The sequence below is a fragment of the Terrapene carolina genome, unplaced genomic scaffold (genome assembly GCF_002925995.2).
Source record: "Terrapene carolina triunguis isolate 2854851 unplaced genomic scaffold, T_m_triunguis-2.0 Scaffold33891, whole genome shotgun sequence".
Lineage (NCBI taxonomy): Eukaryota > Metazoa > Chordata > Testudines > Emydidae > Terrapene > Terrapene triunguis.
In genome coordinates this window covers 13,354,536-13,375,526 of record NW_020698242.1, presented here as the reverse complement: position 1 = coordinate 13,375,526, position 20,991 = coordinate 13,354,536, and the positions used below count along the sequence as shown (strand labels likewise).

Sequence of the window (20,991 nt, the reverse complement as noted above, 5' to 3'; positions counted from 1 at the left end):
TCAGTTGCTTGGGGAAGCCTGCACAATGGCTTGTGCTTAGTTCTTTTTAACATGTCTTTGCATTGAACCAAATGTTTCTGGTAGTCTATAATAGAAACATCTCTGAGCTAGGATTATCATTTGTGGGGGATTAGTTTATGTAGTTATACATTTGATAGCTATATATGCATTTTCCCTTATAGCGCTAACTTAAACTTTTTTCTTTCCCATAGAAGTGGCAGGCTTCTCTGCAGTTATGAATAAGAATATGCTAACATAATATCCAGTAATCTGCTCTATTTGGATAATTTATTATGGATATTATGTATGTGTTTCCTCCAGTTAGGAAAGAATTGTGAAGAAGGAGTAACTGAACACTTCTTTGATTTTTTTACTTAGAGTGGAAACTATGGGCTAACATTTTTCTCACTAACTTTGTCATCCGATCCATCATTGTAGTTCCGCCTTGTACTCGGATGTCAAGGAAACTGTTGGCAATCGCTGCCCAGCACCCGAAAGCTTCAATTTCAGAATTTCACTTGAAAAACATCCTTAAACAGAAGTGAGTGCAGCAAGAATAATGAATAAAAGGCCAGGTCTTTCTAATCAGCAGCTTGCTACTCTGAGAATGGCAAATTAAAAGGACACCAACTTTAAAAACAATCACAGTTCTGTCTGAATTTCCCTACTATCGCAGGTAGCACCTAAGATTACTATAACTGAAAGAGGTCAGAGAGATTGTATTTTCCAGGTTATGGAATTTGACAGCATGCATGCAGTTTAAGGTTTCCCCTTGTGGAGTCAGTTTCCTTGGTATTTACTTCAGGGTCTCATAGCAACAGGGAAGAGAATGTTTTAAAAAATAGGAAAGTGTGATTGTAAAACCAAAAACAATTTGTTGAGAGACTTGAATGTGTGTGTAGTACCTGAAAACTGCTTTCAGCTATCTTTTAAAAATTAGTTGCTGACGTACTGTTAAGCCTGCCATGAAACCATTTCTTGTTCCAATCCTGATAAAGGCCTGTTAAACCAGAAAGTCATAGGAGTAGACACAAAGATAATGTCTTGTTTTTATCGGGTGTATTTATTTAGTACATTTCCTTTGAATGCCTGGTATGCTTTTAAGTGAAATTAAAAGTTAACTATGTGTTTTAATATTTACATGAACTAATTTTAGTCTTCTCTTTCAGAATACACAGCTGCTTCGGGACACACCTCTATTGGATTTAATAAATGCTCCGCTAGCAACAGCCTTCAGCTATGGAATCGGTAAATATTTGAATTACTTGCTTTTTTCTGAAGCACTTTCTTTTGTTTTGTGTTATTTCTGTGCGCAAAAAAACAAAAAACCAAAGGCACATACTGGTATGATCATGATGGTGTTTTTCTACTTCACCTTTCTGATATTTTCATACTGAATATGAACATTTTAAACTTTTGTGATGGAATAGCTGAGACACGCTGAATTAAATTTTATGCTAGCAAATGTCCATAGATTATTTAAAAAAAACTTCCATTTTTAAGAAAACCTGTTCAAATGTAGCAATGTTTTCCTGACCCTTGATGAAAGTGGGACTGTTAATTTTATTCTAGTGAGCTGTCTGGCATCAGTTTTTGTCTAATTTCAGCAAAGTTCATAGCTTGTTAGTGTGCCTGGCTGCTGAGTCAGTAAGGTACTTTTAATATCCTTGCACAGTATGTCGTGAGCCTTTTTTCTACCTCTGATTCCCAAAAAGCTCTTAAATAAGAGACTTTGAGTTAAAATTTTAACTTGTCTAATGTTCCTTCTGCTGGTTATAACTAGGGTAATTGAAGCCAATGGAGAGTAGACTTCTATGCTTCCTAGGTTTGCATAATGCTAATAAATGAAGGCTTTGGAAAATTGCTGCAAACTGTGTTTGGGACTCATATTTTCATAACATCCTTAGATGTAGGAATTCATAGAATTTTTTTCTATACATATACACTTAGTAGGATTACTTAGAGTGGAATGCAGAAAAATGAACTAAGAATAGGGTAATTTGAGATTGATTATTGGAGAATGGTGTGTGCTGCTGTACCGTGAAAAGCAAAATAATGCAAACAGTATAACTGATCTTTCTCTAGCTTTGGCAGTTTCAGAGACTAGAATCCTAATTGAAAGCTGGGATTCTCCACTTTTCCGTGGTGCAAAGCTGCAATTTTTAACTGTGCAAGTTGTGTGGTATCAGTCCAGGATTGAAATTGCCTATTTACAGGTCCTCAAATACTATGGCGAATGAATGTAATAAATAACCTAGAGAGTGTGTTGGTTCTTGGGAGTTTAGGTGCTTGATTAACAGTTGGCTTATGCTGAATTTAAATTATGTTGTAATCTAGTTGTCATGATACTAATTGCTTTTATTTAAAATAGACTAATTCAGTGTAGTAATGGGCATCCACTGAATCAGATGGTCTGTTTCACAAGTTTGTGGAGTTTTTCTTCCATTCTAAGTTTTGAAAAGAAATCATGTTGTACTTAGACTGTCCATATTAATATTCCAAGATATTCCTACTAAACAAGCGATTTCACTTTCCCTTGGTGAGTATTAATAATAATAACAATTGTTCACAGTGAAACAGACACAGGACAAGCGTCAGCAGCTCTCCCCTGCCACAGTTTATTACAGTAATTAAAATATGATCGAGTAGGAGACCTCTGGCTATATGCACAGTAAATATTTCTCTAACTGCCATTCACCTGAGTGTTTTGTGGCATTGCACCACATCAAACTCAATTGTAAAACACCACGTGTATTAACAGACCAGACGTACTAGATAATTAGTTGTATTCCTTTGAATTTTGGACTAAGCAGTATTCAATTTGAATATTTGCGTTTTGAACTTGATTTTTTTTAAACCGGACTTAATTTTTTTCCTCATTAATTTCAATAACTTCAACCCTACAAGAAAATGTTAGTGATTAAGCTTATGTATGTGTATACAATATATGTTCTTGCCATGTGTGATACTATCTGTGTGACAGATCGTAAAGCTTCATGGCAAATTGCATCTATCATGCACCTTTATCTACCTTGACTGTAGTCTGGCCACAAATCTCTCCCCCCCAAGACAGCTACTGTCATTCCAAACTTCTGAACTGCTTTAGTATAACCACTTCCCTTTAAAAACTGGTCAAAGAAGTTTCCTTCTCTACCCAAAATATGGAATTTCCCATTAAATTTGAGATAATGAAAGTAAAACTTTGTTCGGTCTGTTTTTTTGTATTCTTTGACTATATAAAGCCACACTGCTTTAATTGAGTCCAACCATAGATGACTCAGATGGAGAGAGACTATTACTGAGGAAATGACAAACATGACAAAATTGGAACATTATATATAGGAAAAAAATATTTTAAACTCCGATCGCTCTAACTTCTAGGGCTAAAGGTAATGAATTGTTTATCACATTGGAAAGTGGAGATTGTTTGTGGTAGTACCGACAGTGTGCACTGTGCTATCCAGATATACACGAAGGAGTGCTTGCTGCCCAAAGGAGTTCCCAGTCAAAGGACGTTTTCCAGTGAGAGATAGCTGCTGTTTCTAGCTCTGCAGAATCATGACGGCACATTTTTAAATTGTTCATTGGTCAAGGACTGCTAGCCTGCCTCCCTCTCCTGGGTCATTGAAATTTGGGGAGATTGGGGAAGGGGGAATGAAAAACCTGACAGATTACCAAAAAATAAATTGGGTGATGCTGAGATCTCCGGTTTTAAAAAAGTCACTGCAGAGGTAGACTAGTGGGCTTAATACTGGTGATGAAGTCAGGACTACATGATCATTGCAATTTAACACATGAATATCAGCAGCACACCTTTATGCACATGTACACCATCTCCAAATTAGCCCAAGGTCTGAATGAGATCAGTGACTGATGAACAGCTGGCTGAAGCTTGATGAACTAGCCATATCATTTATTCACCCTCAGTGGAGGACATTGCTCCCTCTGTTGTCAGTGATACACAGCCTAGAGGTGGTCTTGGACTCATTAGTAATGGATAATCAAGTAGGAACAGCTGCTGTGCTACCTTCCACATATTGCAAGAATGTTTGCACCCCATCCCGTAAATGCTTGGCTTCTGCAGTCCATGATTTTAACCATCAGTTTGCACAAGGTACTGTACCTGGGAATAAACATGTAGGCACTCAAACAAACAAAAAATCTGGCTTGTACAGTTTATAGCAGTATCCCTGCTAAACAGCATGGGTGACTAAAACTGACACTACGTAGGCTCCCCACTGAATTAAATTCAGAGTCTTGAACCCCAGTGATCCAACTCATCTGATTGCTTCTCACTTTGAAGTAACATTCTACCATGGCGCATCTGTCCTATGGAAACAGTGGAGCTATCAACAGAGTGAGATTAGTGGGAGTGTGGGACAGGTTTCTTGGTAGCCAGCAGCTAATAATGGAACTTTCTTCCATGGGATATCAGAATGACCATGAATCCTACTACCTTGGAAAAAAAATACAAGACTTGTTGTAGCTGTCTCACAATAATAAAAAGCCAAACCCTGTCTCTACGAGTGGAAAGAGGGGAGGGAACTAAAAGGAGAGTATCGGAATCTAGCTTCATACATACAAATTTATGTAATCTTGCAAGACCGTCATGCCATGGTAATGTGTGGGAGAGAGATTTTTTTGTTGCTAAGCTGTTTGAAGCTATTTGTTTTTAACAAGTTAGCTGCATTCTGTTTTTGTTGCAGAAAGAAGATGCTGCATTACACTGAGCCTAATGCTCCAGGATTCAGTGATTTGAATGTTTCTGTAGCAGAAAATTCTAGTGTAAGAGCTGACAGTTGGTATAATTCTCACTTCCCTAACATCTTCATTAGAGAAGCAGAGGGGTCAAGGTTTTCTCAGAGCAGCAGAGAGATTGAAATGGCTTTTGATGGTGGTTTTGGCACTAGTATTTCACCGAGTCCGTAATGAACATGTAGGTGTAAGATTAAAAGGATGAATAAAGTAGTGCTGCTAAACAGAATTGCTTTTTAGAGCTTGAGTCTCGCTTCACTCTGACCTGAGAAGGATACAATTGTAAAGCTGACTCCCATAGTGAAAAGCCAATTTCAGTACATGCTTCTAGAATTAAATTGTCTTCTGGAAGAAATGCTACAATAAAGGCAGCATCATTTAAACTAAATGGGGGCCTGATTTTGTGATACATTTAGCACTATTTTTTTCTATTTAAAATATTTTAACTTTATTACACTAACATTTAAACATGTACTGCTTTTCGTTGAAATAATATACTGGATTTATATAAATATTGGACAGGAAAGGGCCCTCACCAAAGGCTCTTAAGGAAACTAAGCAGCCGTGGGATAAGAGGGAAGAGTCCTCTCATGGATCAGTAACTGGCTGAAAGATAGGAAACAAAGAGTAGGAATAAATGGTCACTTTTCACAGTGGAGAGAGGTGAACAGTGGGTACTGGGACCTATGGCATTCAACGTATCCATTAATGATCTGGAAAAGGAGGTGAACAGTGAAGTGGCAAAGTCTGCAGATCACACAGTTATTTAAAATAGTTAAGTCCAAAGTAGTCTGCAAGGAGTTAGTGATCTCACAAAACTGGGTGAGTAGGCAACAAAATTGTAAATGACATTGACATTAACATTAAGTTCAAAGTAATGCATATTGGAAAAAATAATTCCAACTCCACATATACAATGATGGGTTCTAAAATTAGCTGTTGCCACCCAAGAAAGAGATCTTGGAATCACCATGGGTAGTTCTCTGAAAACTTCTGCTCTATGTGCAGCAGCAGTCAAAAAGGTTGACAGTATGTTAGGAACTATTAGAAAAGGGATAGAAAATGGGACAGAAAATATCATAATGCCACTATATAAATCCATTGTGCGCCCACACCTTGAATACTACGTCCAGTTCGGGTTGCCCATCTCACAGTGGAACTGGAAAAGGTTCAGAGAAGGGCAACAAAGATAATCAATGGGATGGAACAGCTTCCATACAAGGAGAGACTAAAAAGATTAGGGCTGTTCAGTTTAGAAAAGAGCGGACTAAGGGGGGTATGATAGAGGTCTGTGAAGTTGTAAATCATGTGGAAAAGTTGATAGCGATGTTATTTACCCTTTCCCACAATATAAAAGCCAGGGGACACCCAATTAAATTAACAGGCATCAGGTTTAATACAAACAAGAGTAAGTACTTTTTCACGCAGTGCACAACTAACTTATGGAACGTGTTGCTTTGCCATGAGATGTTGTGAGGGCCAAAAGTATTAACTGGGTTAAAAGAACTAGAGACGTTTTTGGAGGAAAGGTCCATCAATGGCTAGTAGCCAAAATGGTCAGGGATGCAACCCTGTACTCGGGACAAATTTAAATCTTTATCAGATGCTGGGAGTGGAAAGTAGGGGTGGGTCACTCGGTAACTGCCCAGTTCTGTACATTCCGCTTGAAACTCTGGTATGGGCCACTGTCAGAGATAGGATACTGGGCAAGATGGATCATGGCCTGATGCAGTATGACTGGTCTTATAGGATGTCATAGAGCTCCTGGTTTTTCTGAATTGTATCAATAACCTAGGCTTACTGTTAACACATTTTCTCTGTCTTCAATTTGCATTAAGATTTTCATATCAGTATTAATAGGGAGATAGATCAGTTCTCTAGACTTGTGATATGTTATCCTAAATACCAATGTCAACAAAAATAAGCCGTTAATACACTGATGGCTCACTCAATTTTAGAATCCTTGTTGAGTGAATGACTTTCTGCTTTTTAACATGGCAGTCGTGGGCAAGGTGAATGTGTAGGCTCCTTTCATATAGTCGACAAATACAAAAAAATTGTTTCCAATTTTGAGGGAGGATATTAGTAATAAATCTTTCGCCTTTTACTTTATGTTGAGGCAGATGTTAAAGATGAGAGAGAGCCAGAAAACCACATGCAAGTGGGATTACAAGATAACATTAAAGAAGCAGAATTATTGGGCATGTGGGTTGGTTAAAATATGCTCTTGCTGTACTCCTCACACTGTAGTTCTAAAATGGTAGAATCCTTTCTGCATAAGAAACATTCAGATTTAAAAACGTGTTAAAATAATTATGTAATTTTCACGTTTGTCTTTGGAGTAGTTCGAGTCCCATATAGACTGCCCTCTTATCCTCAGTATGTGGTTTAGTCTGTACATAAGATCGTAAACAGATCGAAAGTATAAGATCTAGCAGAGCATTTTTATCACATATAGAATCAATAACATTATGGCAGGGGTGGCCAAACTGTGGCTTGTGAGCCGCATGTGGCTCTTTTAGAGTTAGTGTGGATCTCGGAGCCCTCCACTTCCCCCCATTCTCCACCTACTGGACTTTGGCGTGGTGTGAGGGGGAGCTTGTGACCTCTGCCTTGCAGCAGGGTGGTGGGGTAGGGGCTTCTGCCCAGCAGGGATGGGAGGTTTTGGGGTTTCAGCCCCACAGGGCATGCCTGGCAGGGCTTGGGGCTTCCGCAGGAGTGGGGCCAGAAGCCCTGGCAGCTGTGCCTCAGCTCTTGAACTTCTGAAGATTATCGTGTGTGGCTTGGAGGGTCAGTAAGTTTGGCCACCCCTGCATTATGGTGTGGGCTGTATAAAGTGTTTATCTGCATGCGTTTGAAATGGCTGTTATGGACATCATTCCAAGTGAGTATCCTTAAAATCTTTATGCCATAACATGCCCATGTGTATTCTGTAAGATACATTCTTTTAAAATATTTTAGAAATACTGTATTTACTTACAATAAATCTGGATAAAAAAAGTATCCCTCCACCTTTAAAGTCAGGCTGCCTTATTTATCATGAGTCCAACTCTGTTAGGATTCAGGGGGACAGAAAATCTAAAACTAGTAAGAATGCAGCACCTCTAAAGATCCAAAACTGTTTATAAATACAAAAATATAACTAAAGTCAATACCTCAGGCCTTCCCAGGGCTGGAAACAAGTTTGTTTATCCTTTGAGAGAGTTGGGAATCTCTTTGTAATGGTTTAAAGCTCTCTTTTCCAGATTACACATCTAGCCTCAACTTCCGGCATTTTCTGATTTGAGTGCTTAATATGCTACTTGTACAATCCATAACATTTTAATGAAATGGAATTTTTGAAATTAAATTTCTTTTCTATGTCTCGTCTTTGGCAGACACCACTTGAATGCCCTCTATGGAATGCACCTTGGAAGCTCTGCCGGAAGGGGAGCTCCTTTATTGCACATCCTCAGTGTTAGAGTCCGGAGAGCCTCTCTTCTCACCCTCGTTAAACTTTTCACCACAGGTGCACAGCCTGACTCTTCCCTAACTGTGCATGCAGTCCTGGGCTTAACAAGAAACTTCTGTGCAAAATAGTGTTGCTCAGGTTGTAACTTGGATAAGTCAAACTCAGTTTCTACCTGGTGGAGAAGACTGTTGCCATGCCAAATGCCATCTTCCTCCCATGTTTCTGTTCTAGAGCTGGTCAGAAAACATTGCAATAATTGTTTATAATGGGAACAATGCTTTTATTTCTTATACTCAGTGTCTGAATTGTTTTTACTTTCCTAAAGGGGTTAGAACACTTAAACTGCCAAAATCTCCTTCCAAGACAGCAGTTAGGCATTTGTAAGTTTTAATCAGTTGACACCCTGTAGATTCATGAATCATTGTTGCTTTTGAGAACAATGCCAATGATGCAAGCAAATAGGCAAAGATGGCAGAGTGTACTGGAATGTTCTTCCTATCCTCAGTAACAAATGTGGTCTATTTTTCATCAGGGAAATTCCTACGCTGTATCTAGACCTTAGTGACACATGTGAGATGAATCATAAGCATGAGGATTTTATAACTGAAATAGAGTTTACTGACCAGTTGCGACTTTCATTGTTACACAACTCTTTTCTTGGGTGGTACCTTTTCTGAAAGTAAAAGTGCTTTGGGGCTCTTTGTGGTGTTCAAAATGGAACAGATTTTTACACTCAGAACCTAGTCACTGAAAATGTCAGCAGTTGGTATCTGGTATTAATCATTTTATTTACCTGTTAACATTTTGTATAGCGCCAGAGAATGAGTGTGTGTGGTGCTTGAGAAAATAAAGTTGTAGTCTCTGCCTGGAGGTATTTACAGTCTAGATTCCATGTGGGATGACGTGTGGGTGTGGGATGGGAGAATTACACACAATATGGCTCAGGCTGCATGTTTTCACAAGATACATGTCATGTTATCGTTAGGTGCAAATGATGCACTTGATGCCATACAAGTTGTACAGTCTGTCCCTGTTCTGAGGAGCTTGCAAACTCCACACAGGTAAGACCAGACACACTGAAGCCTTAGAGGAGGTGGTGGCTTGGGATGTTTTAACTCATTTTCCCTCCTATCTTTCATTCCCTCTTAAATAAGAAGGGACTTGAGAGGGCAGATAACTGATGCAGATGAGTGTTTGTGGGCCTAGTAGAAGAACTGGGTCTTCAGAAGGGATTTGAGTGGCAAAGATAGGGGAAGCTGAATTCATTGGAGTTAGACGGAGATCACTACAAGCATAGAGTGTGGAAGAAGACATTCCTCTTTTTGTTTTTCAGATTTGAGGAATGTGCTGAAGAGTCATTATAGGGAACCTGTTATTTTACTGAGTTCTCACAAATATTGATGTTCTTTACCAATAATTAGAATTTAACATTGACACTCAAGTGCTTGAGTACTATGAGGTGGCAACAAACCCAAAGTGTGAATTTTACAGGAACCCTACCTGTTCTCTGCTTAAGACATATTCAAGTGTCCAACTATTTTAATACAAAATGAAACTGAAATTAGCTCTGTAACCATTTTCGCTTCTATCATCTGCACCTATTTGTCTGTTGTAAATGGTGGATGCTATTTTTATTTTAAATAAAAGCTTCAGTGCTTGGGGGGGGCTTGTGGTCAGGGGGAAATGAAGAAATTCTACAAAGCATATGATAAAGTTTGTAAATAGATGAACGTCTATTTGGGGCCTGCTATCCACAGATGCTAAGGCCAGAAGGGACCATTGGGATGACCCAGTCTGACCTCCTGCATAATACAGGCCAGAGAACTTTCCCAGAATAATTTCTAGAGCCTATCGTTTAGAAAAACAGCCCATCTTCATTTCAAATTTGTCCATGGAGAATCCAACATGACCCTTAGTAAATTGTACCAATGATAAATTACTCTGACTGTTAAAAATGTATGCGTTATTTCCAGTCTGAATTTATCTAGATTCAACTTCCAGTCATTGGATCATGTTAGACCTTTCTCTGCTAGACTGAAGAGCCCATTATTAAATATTTGTTCCCCGTGTAGGTACTTAGACTGTAATTAAATCGCCCCTTAACCTTTTCTTTGTTAAGTTAAATAGATTGAGCTCTTTGAGTCTATCACTATAAGGCATGTTTTCAATCCTTTAATCATTTTCGTGTCTATTTTCTGAACCCCTCTGCAATTTATCAACATAGTTCTTGAACTATGGGCACCCAAACGGGACACACTACTCAAGCAGCGGTCACACTAGTGCCAAATATAGTGGTAAAATAACCTCTCTACTCCTACTGGAGATTCCACAGCTTATGCATCATCCCAGGATTGCATTAGTTCATTGGCAGCTAATGTTCAGTTGATTATCCGTCACAACCCTAAGTCTTTTTTAGAGTCACTGCTTCCCCAGCTAGTCCCCAATCCTAGAAGTCTGGCCTTCATTCTTTATTTTTACATGTGTACGTTTACCTTAAATTGTATTAAAATGCATATTTGCTTGTACTCAGTTTACCAAGCAATCCAGATAGCTCTGAATCAGTGACCTGTTCTCTACATTATTTACTCCCTCAATTTTTGTCATATGCAAGCTTTTTCTGTGGTTTTCTTCCAGGTAATTGATAAAAATGTTAAATAGCATAGGGTTACAAATTGATCCCTGCAGGCCCCTCTGGAAACACACCCGTTCAGTGATGATTCCCTGTTTTACAATGTTTTTGAGACCTTTCAGTTAACCAGTTTGAATCCATTTAATGTGTGCCATGTTAACTTGATATAGTTCTAGCTTTTTAGTCAAAATGTTGTGCGGTACCAAGTCAAACGCCTTGAGAAGTCTAAGCATAGGGCTCTTGAATTGACCTCCTAAAATTAGCTGTTGAAGAATTCAAAAAGTCTTAGCATTTTTGCAACTCTATAGAAAGAACCAGGGGTAGTCTTATTTACTGGACTCTCCTAGTTGAGCACCACAAGAACAGCCAGTTGGTTAAAATATTTGACTAGTGAACTTTTTAATTACTAACATTGCTTTGGGGTTTGGGGAATGGATGAGCTAATTTTGGCTTCTCTCTCTGATGATAGGGCTAGGAAGTGAACCAGAGAGACTTTTCTTCATGAGTGTCGTGCATAGCTCATCCCTTCTCTGCTTATTCCCCCACTCAAGGTCCTGTTATCCCCAATGCAGCCCCATTGCATGTGTGCACACTGCTACATGCCACCTAAAGTCAACAGAAGCAGGACTTCCTTTCTCTAAAATTTAGGGCAGTCTGCAGGGTTTGGGTGGAGAGGTTTCCCACCCTTCCTTCGAAGCTCCTGAGATCCCCTCAGTGAGCTTTAGAGACTTATTGCTTGCCTCTGAGCTGTAGGCTCTTCAGGATCCTCCCAATTCCTGTGATCCTCATTAGGCTTCTTAGACACCAACAAGCCTAGTTTTTTCCATCCTTAATAAATTGCTTCATCATATCAGTGAATGGAAAAACCTAAAACACTTGGCTCTTAGAGTGGCTGTGTCCACTTTGGTTACCTTTGCTATCCTATATGGTTAGGAGGGAGGTTCATTTAGACAATAGCATTCCGAAAGCAGTCATTCCTTGCCCCTAATTTTTAAGGACTTGATCTTATGAGTTGCTCAGGAGACTCAGCACCTCATGTCTAGGTACTCACATGGCTCCCTCACCATAGTATCTGAGAACCTCCAAAGTGCTGTTGGAAAATTGTAATATGATCTTTCTTCTTACTAACCTGTAGCTTGATTAGTTAACAGTTTTTTTGTTAGTAAGAGTAAATAAGGGTGGTGGGCATGTGTGAGACAGAGAGGAACTTTCTGTAGGAAAGCTACATCACAGAAGTGAATGTTGCATTTAGTGCTGAAAATGAAGTCCATGATCATTTTCATCTCCGTGGAATTTAATCTGTAATCCAGGCAGACTGTTTTTTATTGCTTCTGGTGGGGAAGTAATTGTCATTGGAGGGGAACTTAGGTAACCAAGGCCAGTTCCATAGAAGGCAATGATTGTCAGAATAGGGGACTTTACCTGGATTCTGTATTCAGTGGGGAGACTGTGCAGTGGGTGACGTACCAGGGCAAAGGTCAGAGTAGCCTGTTTTGCTGGAGAGAGAGGCTATTGTATTTGTATACCAGCTAGCGCTTTTCAGAGTTGTGGCTTCGTTTCTAGATATAATTTGAAGCAATTAAACATGGATGTGTGTATCACTGTGACAGGTCTGTTCCTGACAGGATGCAATATTCTGGCCATTCATAGACGGAATCTGTGTTGTTGTTTTTTTTTTAATGTCATGGCTAATTTGGGCATCCAGGATTCCAAGAGGACACTCATGCTGCAGTCCTATTTAACAGTCTGAGGGCAAACTCAATCGCGGGGGATATTATCTTGTGAGCCGTGTCTCCAAGAAGCATTACCTGTCTTCAGCTTTAGCCCACTGCTCTTCTTTCATCTGCTCATTTCAGCTGATCACTGAGAACTGGGAGATGGGTGCCGTGTATGCTTGATAGAAAGGTGATTTAGAGCAGGATATCATCTGCTGACACTTCAGTCCGTGCTGCTTTGCCAGCTTTCCCAGGAGTTTCATAGAGATTAATATGGAGGAGAGGATTTAGCCATGTCTGGGCTCTGGAGGTGGATGGGGTGCCTTCATACTAATGTCTAACTCTCTCTCTCGGAGTTAATCCAGGCAGAGGGCAAAGGAAAATATTGCCTGCTTTGTGGAGCTTCACTGTCCATCAGTGGTGCAAATGTTCAGTCTAACTGTGTGGCTGGATTGCTAGCTGTTCTAAGATCAGGTAGCAGCTGTGATTAGATCTGCATTATCTTGCTGAGAGCTCATTATGCTACTGGTTTTTTATCTGTACTGGCTACCTAACATGCTTGGTAGATCTTAAGGTGTTAAAACCCTACATGCCCTGCTTCTGCCCCCCTCCAATACAGACTGCTTCTGCCCCCCCTCCCATACTGCCACAGTTGTGATCAGATGGGGTGGGTGCCAGAGCTGGAGCCTCGCTCATATAATGGGTGTGGGGGAATGGGAAGGCTCTGGGAACTTGATCTTCAGTGTCTTTTTGCTATTGGGTTATTTCTGTTAATATGGAGTCCAGTGGCACCTTAAAGACTAACAGATTAAAAGGGCATTACAGGATTATATCATGGTTGTGTATCTGGAATATGACTGGAAAGACTACTTTTGTGTGGGTAATGTCTGAGTTCTATTCAGTTTAATATTGTGTGACAATTAGCACGGAGGGCAAGCTTTTGAAAAAGTGGTTATTGGAGTTGATGATCAACTTGTCAGGAGGCACATAGTTGTAGGTGTGACTGTGTTGCCTTCTCAGATTCCAGTGTTTATCTGAATTTTCAGCTGTTCAGGCTATAACAGTAAGATGGTTCACAGGTAATTATTGAATAGTTCTAGTTATTCTCTGGCAGAGTTAGCCTTATTACTGGAGTCTTGCAAGAAATAAAAAGCAAATCTGTGTCGTAGTCAGAAGAAAATTCTTATGTGTTAAGTAGTCTTTTTTTTTTAACCCCATTCTTGCAGTCTTGCCAGTATCCTGTATTTGTTTTTCACGGGCAGGCCTTCAGCATTTTCTTACTTCAAGTTAAGCGTTGTAATAGAAATTTATATTTTAGTCACAAGTAATACAGGAAAGAAACTTCTGAAAGGAAACTTTCACTAGTGCTTAGGATACTGAAAAGCTTTTAATGCAGATGTTTGTTTTTAGAACATACCTTTCTATAGGTTTATCCAATTTAAAATTTATTGGCATTAAATGACGGGTATAATATGGAAGTCCAGTTGGTTCCCTCCCTCTCCAATTAGTTTGAGCAATTAACCTTAGGCCAAAGGTCAGATCTATTATTTGTTGATGAGATTTTGTAATCTCTATAAAGCTAAAATCTCCATATGTTACTTATTGTGAGATTTAATGCTGTATGAAAAGCAAATATAGGGAGTCAAATGCCTATTGCTAGATAAATGGCTTCTGAGTAACAAAATAAAATCACAAAAATACTACAACAGAAATGACTTCCTTATAAATAAAAGGAGTTTAAAAAAATGTTTAGTCTGTGCTTCCCCCATTGCTGTGTATGCAACCTGGGCTTGGTTGTGTCACTGTTCATGTTGCCGCTATCACTGTTTGGAACTGGCGACTGGTCGATCCTAGCAATAAAAAGGAGCTAACTTTCCTGCCTTCCTGATTTTTGTTTTTCAATTTTTTTAATGGCATCTTTATGCTAAATTAAAAAGAACTCTTCCTGTCTGAATGACTCTGCTACCAGCACAAAGCATAGAGCAGGGGTGGCCAAACTGTGGCTCGTGAGCTGCATGTGGCTTTTAGAGTTAAAGTGCAGCTCTCAGAGCCCTCCAGACTCTCCCCCTCCCCCCCCCCATTCTTCACCTACCAGAATTCTGTAGTGGTGGGGGAGGTGAAGCTTGTGACCTCTACCTTGCAGCAGGGTGATGGTGTAGGGGTTTCTGCCCAGCAGGGACACTGGGGTCTTGGGGTTTCAGCCCCGCAGGGCCTGCCTTCCAGGGCTCGGGGCTTCAGTAGGAGTGGGGCTAAAGCCCCAAGCCCAGGCAGGCTCTCAAACTTCTGAAGATTGTCGTGTGTGGCTTGGAGGGTCAGTAAGTGTGGCCACCCCAGCATAGAGGAAATCCCTACATTCAATGGGATGCTTCAGATAATACTGAATGGCTGAATCTTCCTCTGCTCTTCAACTCCTCAGTTTCTTGGTTAATTTTTTAAAACCCTCTTAAAATTAGTTGCAATTGAATGTTAATTTTGCTAGTAATAAGATGTTGACTCTGCTGTAGTAACCCGTGCAACATCTCAGTAGATTTGGTAGGAGGTAGTTTAATTTATCCTCCCCAAAAACATCATTGTTAAAAGTTGGAAAGTTTCAATATAAGTGTATTTTTTGGAATATACCACTGCATCAGTGTGTCTTGTGCTTTGAACGCTTTTACACTGTAACTTGAATAAAGATGAGGTATACATTTGCTTTCAGCAAGACTTGTATTGTTTTGGGGCATATTCCAGAAGAAATATGGGACATGTTCCAACAGAGAAGGCTTCACTTTTTTGTGGGATTGCTTGGATGAGATGCATGGATGGGTCTGCCTTGATGAGAATATGGGAGGAGACAGTTAATCCACAACAGTGTTAATAGCTTCTTAATCTTTCTTACTATTTTTTGTACTTGCAAGCAACACTAAGCCCCAAGACACTCCTGTGCAAGCTTGGGAGACGATGAGCCAGAGGATTAGTCAGATTTTATCACTGATAACTAGAGCAAAAAGTTGTGCATAATAGCAAATTGGAATTCCAATGACATATTTATAAGGTACTGTGCATTATGCATGCCTTGGCTGAAACAGAACTGTTTCTCAACATCACATGCCTAAAGGTCTCTGGGCACATTAACAAAATGCAATAAACAAATTACATAAACAAAAAGCTTTACAAATACTGATGGCTTTGTACATTCTCTAATACTTGTCTATGAAATAATTAGCTGCTGCTTGATGGTAAAATTAAGTTAATGTAGTCTGACTATCAGGGGCAGTTTAGATTTGGAACTGTTTAGATATAGCAAAATCTTGAGAATTCAACCACAAATAGAGAGTATTAAACTGAGGTTAACATAATAGTAAGAAAAATGACATTATAGAAATATTCAGAATGGGGATAGTAGGAAAATTCAGATCGCTAAACTCTAGAAATCAGACTTGATGGAAGGTCCCCTTCCATATTTAGTCTTTGGGCTTGGGAAATGCAGGGCCTGAAAATATCTTTTTGATCATTGGTACAGGGCCAGTGTTTGGAAACTTTTACTAATCCTGAAGGCATTTTTACTATTTCATTAGTGTTTCTAGCTCAAACTTAGCGAGACTTGAGGTTAGATTTCACTTATTTTTTTAAATGCACGTTTTTTGTTAATAATCTTTGTGAAACATTTTGATTTCCAAAAATTAAATATTTATAATGTCACTGTGTTTTTCTCTCCAAAGCTTGCTGCTGTTTTCATAAGTGGTTCCGCTATTCATAACGGAGTGAAGTCGGGCTGTTCCCCCAAATTCAGTTTACCCCCCATTTAATTTCATTGGATCGTTGCACTAATTCTTAGATACGAAAACAGGACCAGTTTATAGCAAATAGGCTGCGTAGGTTGGGAAAGACAACCACAGTGAAAGTACCGATAGTAACGTAGTGAACTGTTGAGGGATTTTACAGAGTGAACATTCAAAAACATACCGACTTTTTAAAAATGAAGCTATATCCATGCTTTACAACCATGTCATTCTGGTTATCAGTTGCATTTTCCTACTTCATTTTTGCTTTCATTTTAGTAGCCATAGCTCTTTAACCACTTGTTACTTATGCTTTATTCTGTTTGAATGCAGGTATTCCAGATTTTAAGATATCATAAAGCAATGCTTTCTAGCTTCAGAGAAAATTGGGTTATAATGTAAGATTTTGGATTGGAGAAATTGTAATTAGAAGGTAGTTTAAGGTACTATTTCTTGTGACTGTCCAAGATTAGAAACCCCCTCTGGAACACTGGGACTCCTAGCATTTCCATGGTCTAGAGCAGGGGTCAGCAACATTCGGCACGCGGCTCGCCAGGGTAAGCACCCTGGCAGGCCAGGCCAGTTTATTTACCTGCTGACGCGGCAGGTTCGGCCGATCGCGGCCCCCACTCGCTGCGGTTCGCTGTCCCGGGCCAATGGGGGCGGCGGGAAGCGGCGCGGGCCGAGGGATGTGCTGGCTGCGGCTTCCCGCTGCCCCCATTGGCCCGGGACGGTGAACCACGGCCAGTGGGGGCCGCGATCGGCCGAACCTGCCGCGTCAGCAGGTAAATAAACTGGCCCAGCCCGCCAGGGTGCTTACCCTGGCGAGCTGCGTGCCGAACGTTGCCGACCCCTGGTCTAGAGCAGGGGTTCTCAAACTTTTCTATACCAGGATCCCCCTGAAACTCACCTCCCACTTAGCAGGGATCTAGCCAGGGCAACTCTCCCAGTTAGCAACATGGGAAGGGAATGGCAGAGTCGTTGTGATATCCCTGTGTAGGTACAGCAAGTCTGTTTTAGGTGCAGCAGTCCTGGACCATAAACCATTGTAACTTTAGAATCCTGAAATTGTCTAAGCTCTGACCATTGTAGAACCATGTTGAGTTTAGACTTTAAAGGAAGGTAATGAATCTGTAAAGTTGTTAGCATATAGATATAGATATAGATATAGATATAGAGAGAGAGAGAGAGAGAGTGTGTGTGTGTGTGTGTGTGTGTGTGTGTGTGTGTGTGTGTGTGTGTGTGTGAGTGTGTGTGTGTGTGAGTGTGTGTGAGAGACAAAGTTCCTCCTCTATCTTGGTGGGTCCTGCGCTTATTGGCGGATTTTCTTGCCTCAGAGATTCACCATGTGGGTTGAGGAACAGCCCAGAGACCTTCCCCTCTGGGACAACCCACAGTCCAGGTCAATTGGAAGGTTTGGGGGGAACGCAGGCCCGCCCTCTACTCCGGGTTCCAGCCCTGTGGACTGCAGCTGTCTATAGTGCCTCCTGTAACAGCTGCATGACAGCTACAACTCCCTGGGCTACTTCCCCATGGCCTCCTCCAAACACCTTCCTTATTCTCACCACAGGACCTTCCTCCTGGTGTCTGATAACGCTTGTGCTCCTCAGTCCTCCAACAGCACACCCTCTCACTCTCAGCTCCTTGCGCCTCTTGCTCCCAGCTCCTCACACTCCCCCCACAAACTGAAGTGAGCTCCTTTTTAAAACCCAGGTGCCCTGATTAGCCTGCCTTAATTGATTCTAGCAGCTTCTTCTTAATTGGCTCCAGGTGTCCTAATTAGCCTGCCTGCCTTAACTGGTTCTAGCAGGTTCCTGATTATTCTAGTGCAGCCCCTGCTCTGGTCACTCAGGGAACAGAAAACTACTCATCCAGTGACCAGTATATTTGCCCTCTACCAGACTCCTGTACCCCACTGGTCTGGGTCTGTCACTCATAATATATTCCGGCATGCGGTGGACCGTAGTGATTTATATGGAATTTGTTAATGATTTAAGTGTGGTTTCCCCCTCCTCCATTTCTCAGACCCCCTTTCACAAGGTTTTATTTTAAAAAATAAAGTTCAAGTCCTAATTTTTTGTGTGTTAAACATTGCTCTTATTGAGCTCTGTGTGGTTTGGACTTCTGTCCATGGTGTTGGCAGAACTTCCTGTCTGGAAAGTAATGGCAGTTCTTTTGGGGTTCAAGAATGGTAAGGTCTCTATAGTGTAGGAGATTTAAACCAAAATTAAATGGGTTGTGGTATGCTGATATTTATGAACTTCAAGAGAGCAAAAGCTAAGCTATTGCTTATGTAACTACCAGTGTGTTCATAATTATAGTGAGATGTTAAGATTTTCCTCATTTGTAAGTTTATTGCAACTACAGAGTAGCTAAACTTTTAAAATGTTGTGGTGTTTGTCAAATACAGTAATTAAAATGAATGTATAGCTGAAATAATTAGATATTGCATTTTAATTTGATGCCTTCTTGGACAGGCTAAAACCATATACAAGTGCATTTGTCTTTAAACATTGTCTTTTAGTGTAGAATCCTATTTTTCTGAAAAAGGGGAAAGATCTCCCTTTTGGATACAGACCCTTCTCCTAAGAACACATCCTTTGTTTGAGAGTCTAGGTAAGTCCTTTCCCACTGTTGGACGGCATCAGCAGATTTCCATGAAGCTTTTTTGATTGGAAAGTGTATACTCTCTACCTTTCTTCCGTTGGAGCAGCATTGTTCTGCTGTCACCATAGAGGCTCTTGATGGCTTGTCCTCTCTCTGCCTCTCTCCCCAAATCTCCAGAAAATTGGAGCAAATATATCTCATTTTCATCAAAGCAGCAACATTTGTCCCTAACTTGGAAAGGCTTCTGTCCTGTTGGGAGACTTTCCACTTTTCCACTCTCTTGGATTGCAGTGAACCAGACCTGCAGTTGCAATTCATTATAAACGTTCTGTAGAGGAGCGGGCAAGATCTTATCCTAGCTAGTGGGCTGAGACTACTTGGTGTCTATAGACCTCTGAAATTCCTATACATGCGTTGCCCATAGCTTTTCTGTATTGGTAATACCTAGTGCTAGCCCTAACTCCCTTCATCTGCCCTGTAGGTCTTCAGGAAGAGGATGGTGATCATAGTATTACATCTCTATAACAAATATTGTCTAGAATTTCTTATTTGAACTGGCTGATTGGGGTGTTGTCATGACAGATGTTGACAACGCCAGCATATTGAGTTGTACCAGTTTCTGTGCATCTGAGCCTGATCCACAGAAGGAAAGGGTCCTCTTAATCAAGATACCACCTGGGGAACAATTTGACACTAATCAGGACATTGTTTCCTCCTTCCTGAAATACAAAAATTAATGGGAAAAATTGGTGTAAGATCACATTCCTAGTAAATGGTTGGCCCACTTGTGGCTGTAGATATCCTGCCTAGAGTTCTGTAGGAGAAGCATCATTCCAAGAGTCTCTTCTGGCAGAGAGCATGATCCTGGAAAATGCAGAAGAGAAGACACAGGTCCCTTATATCCTTGAGGCAATCTCCTGATCGGAAAAGAACTGCTAGAACCATAACCAGTGTTACCACTTATGTTGGCCTGCGCAGGTTGGGTGAAGGGACAAACATGTCCAGGAAACATACAGCCTTCTACGTATAAACATGGAAGTAATGTAAGCAGTCAGGTTCATTTCACATAGATTCTAGCTCTGTCTGGTACCACACAACCCCAGCACATGTAGTTTAGAATGACCACTGTAAAGTTTGTAATGGCAAACCAGGATGAGATCCCTTTTTGCTTAACATCATCTCTTGACCTGTGTGGAGAGGCAGCTCAGAGCCTTCTCATGGTAGCAAAGAAACTGCTGATGTTGTGTCACATTATTTTTTGGCAAAGGTCTTTTGAAGGTATCAAAAGCATTGCTACTGAGTCCCAGATTGGTGGGCTCTTGGCATAGAATTGGATAGAAGTGACACCCCTGTGTGAATTGGGTTTTGTCGTCTTATTACATCAGTTTGGAATTCCCACAGAGTAATTAAGTGATTTTACTCATTTCCTTGTTCAGTATCAACCTAGATTTTTAGAAGGGATACATAAGTCTTAAATCAAGAAACTAAGAATAAACTCAGGTATGTAGATGTTACTAGATAAGTGGTTCTCAACCTCTTCCATTTCTGTATCATGGCCCCATGTTACTACAACATTTTTTGGGACACCTCACCAACCCAATATCATCATGAAGAAAATGTGTATTGTTCCAGCCCCCTGAATCTGTTCACACCTCCTCTCTCCCCCACCCCCCATGGGGGTCATGACCATGACCTCAGAATAACAATCCACTTACTAGACTATTTTTAGATAACATAATTTCCTTGGAAAAATCAGTTGGAAAAAGGGCAAGTTGCAGAGGGAACCAAAAAGTGTGGGTATGATTGGCTCTCTTGGCTGACAGAGTATTGGAGATGAGGAAAAGTCCTTTTGATTCCATATTGGTGTACTGGGTGCAGAAATCCTATCTACTTCATAAGGATGAACTTTGAACGCATGTAATTTGATACAGTTCACTTATAGGAAAGGTTTAAATGGTGCATTTTATGGAGCACAGCATTTTGTCCTATTTTCATTCTTTCGGTCTAGTTTGGAACAATAAGCATTTTACAGCATAGGTTTTTCTTAAGGAATTCTACTTTGACCAGGACATC

At 40.4% G+C, this 20,991-nt stretch overlaps 1 protein-coding gene across 1 annotated transcript in view; it reads left to right on the top strand.

Annotated features, from left to right (window-relative positions):
* LOC112103473 (ankyrin repeat domain-containing protein 11) overlaps positions 1 to 20,991 on the top strand; it is a 219,070-nt gene that overhangs the window by 31,760 nt on the left and 166,319 nt on the right. Inside the window, exon 2 of the mRNA XM_026663675.1 lies at positions 1,170 to 1,248. The gene's annotated coding sequence lies outside the window, so the exon portion shown is untranslated. The remainder of the gene's footprint in view (positions 1 to 1,169; positions 1,249 to 20,991) is intronic.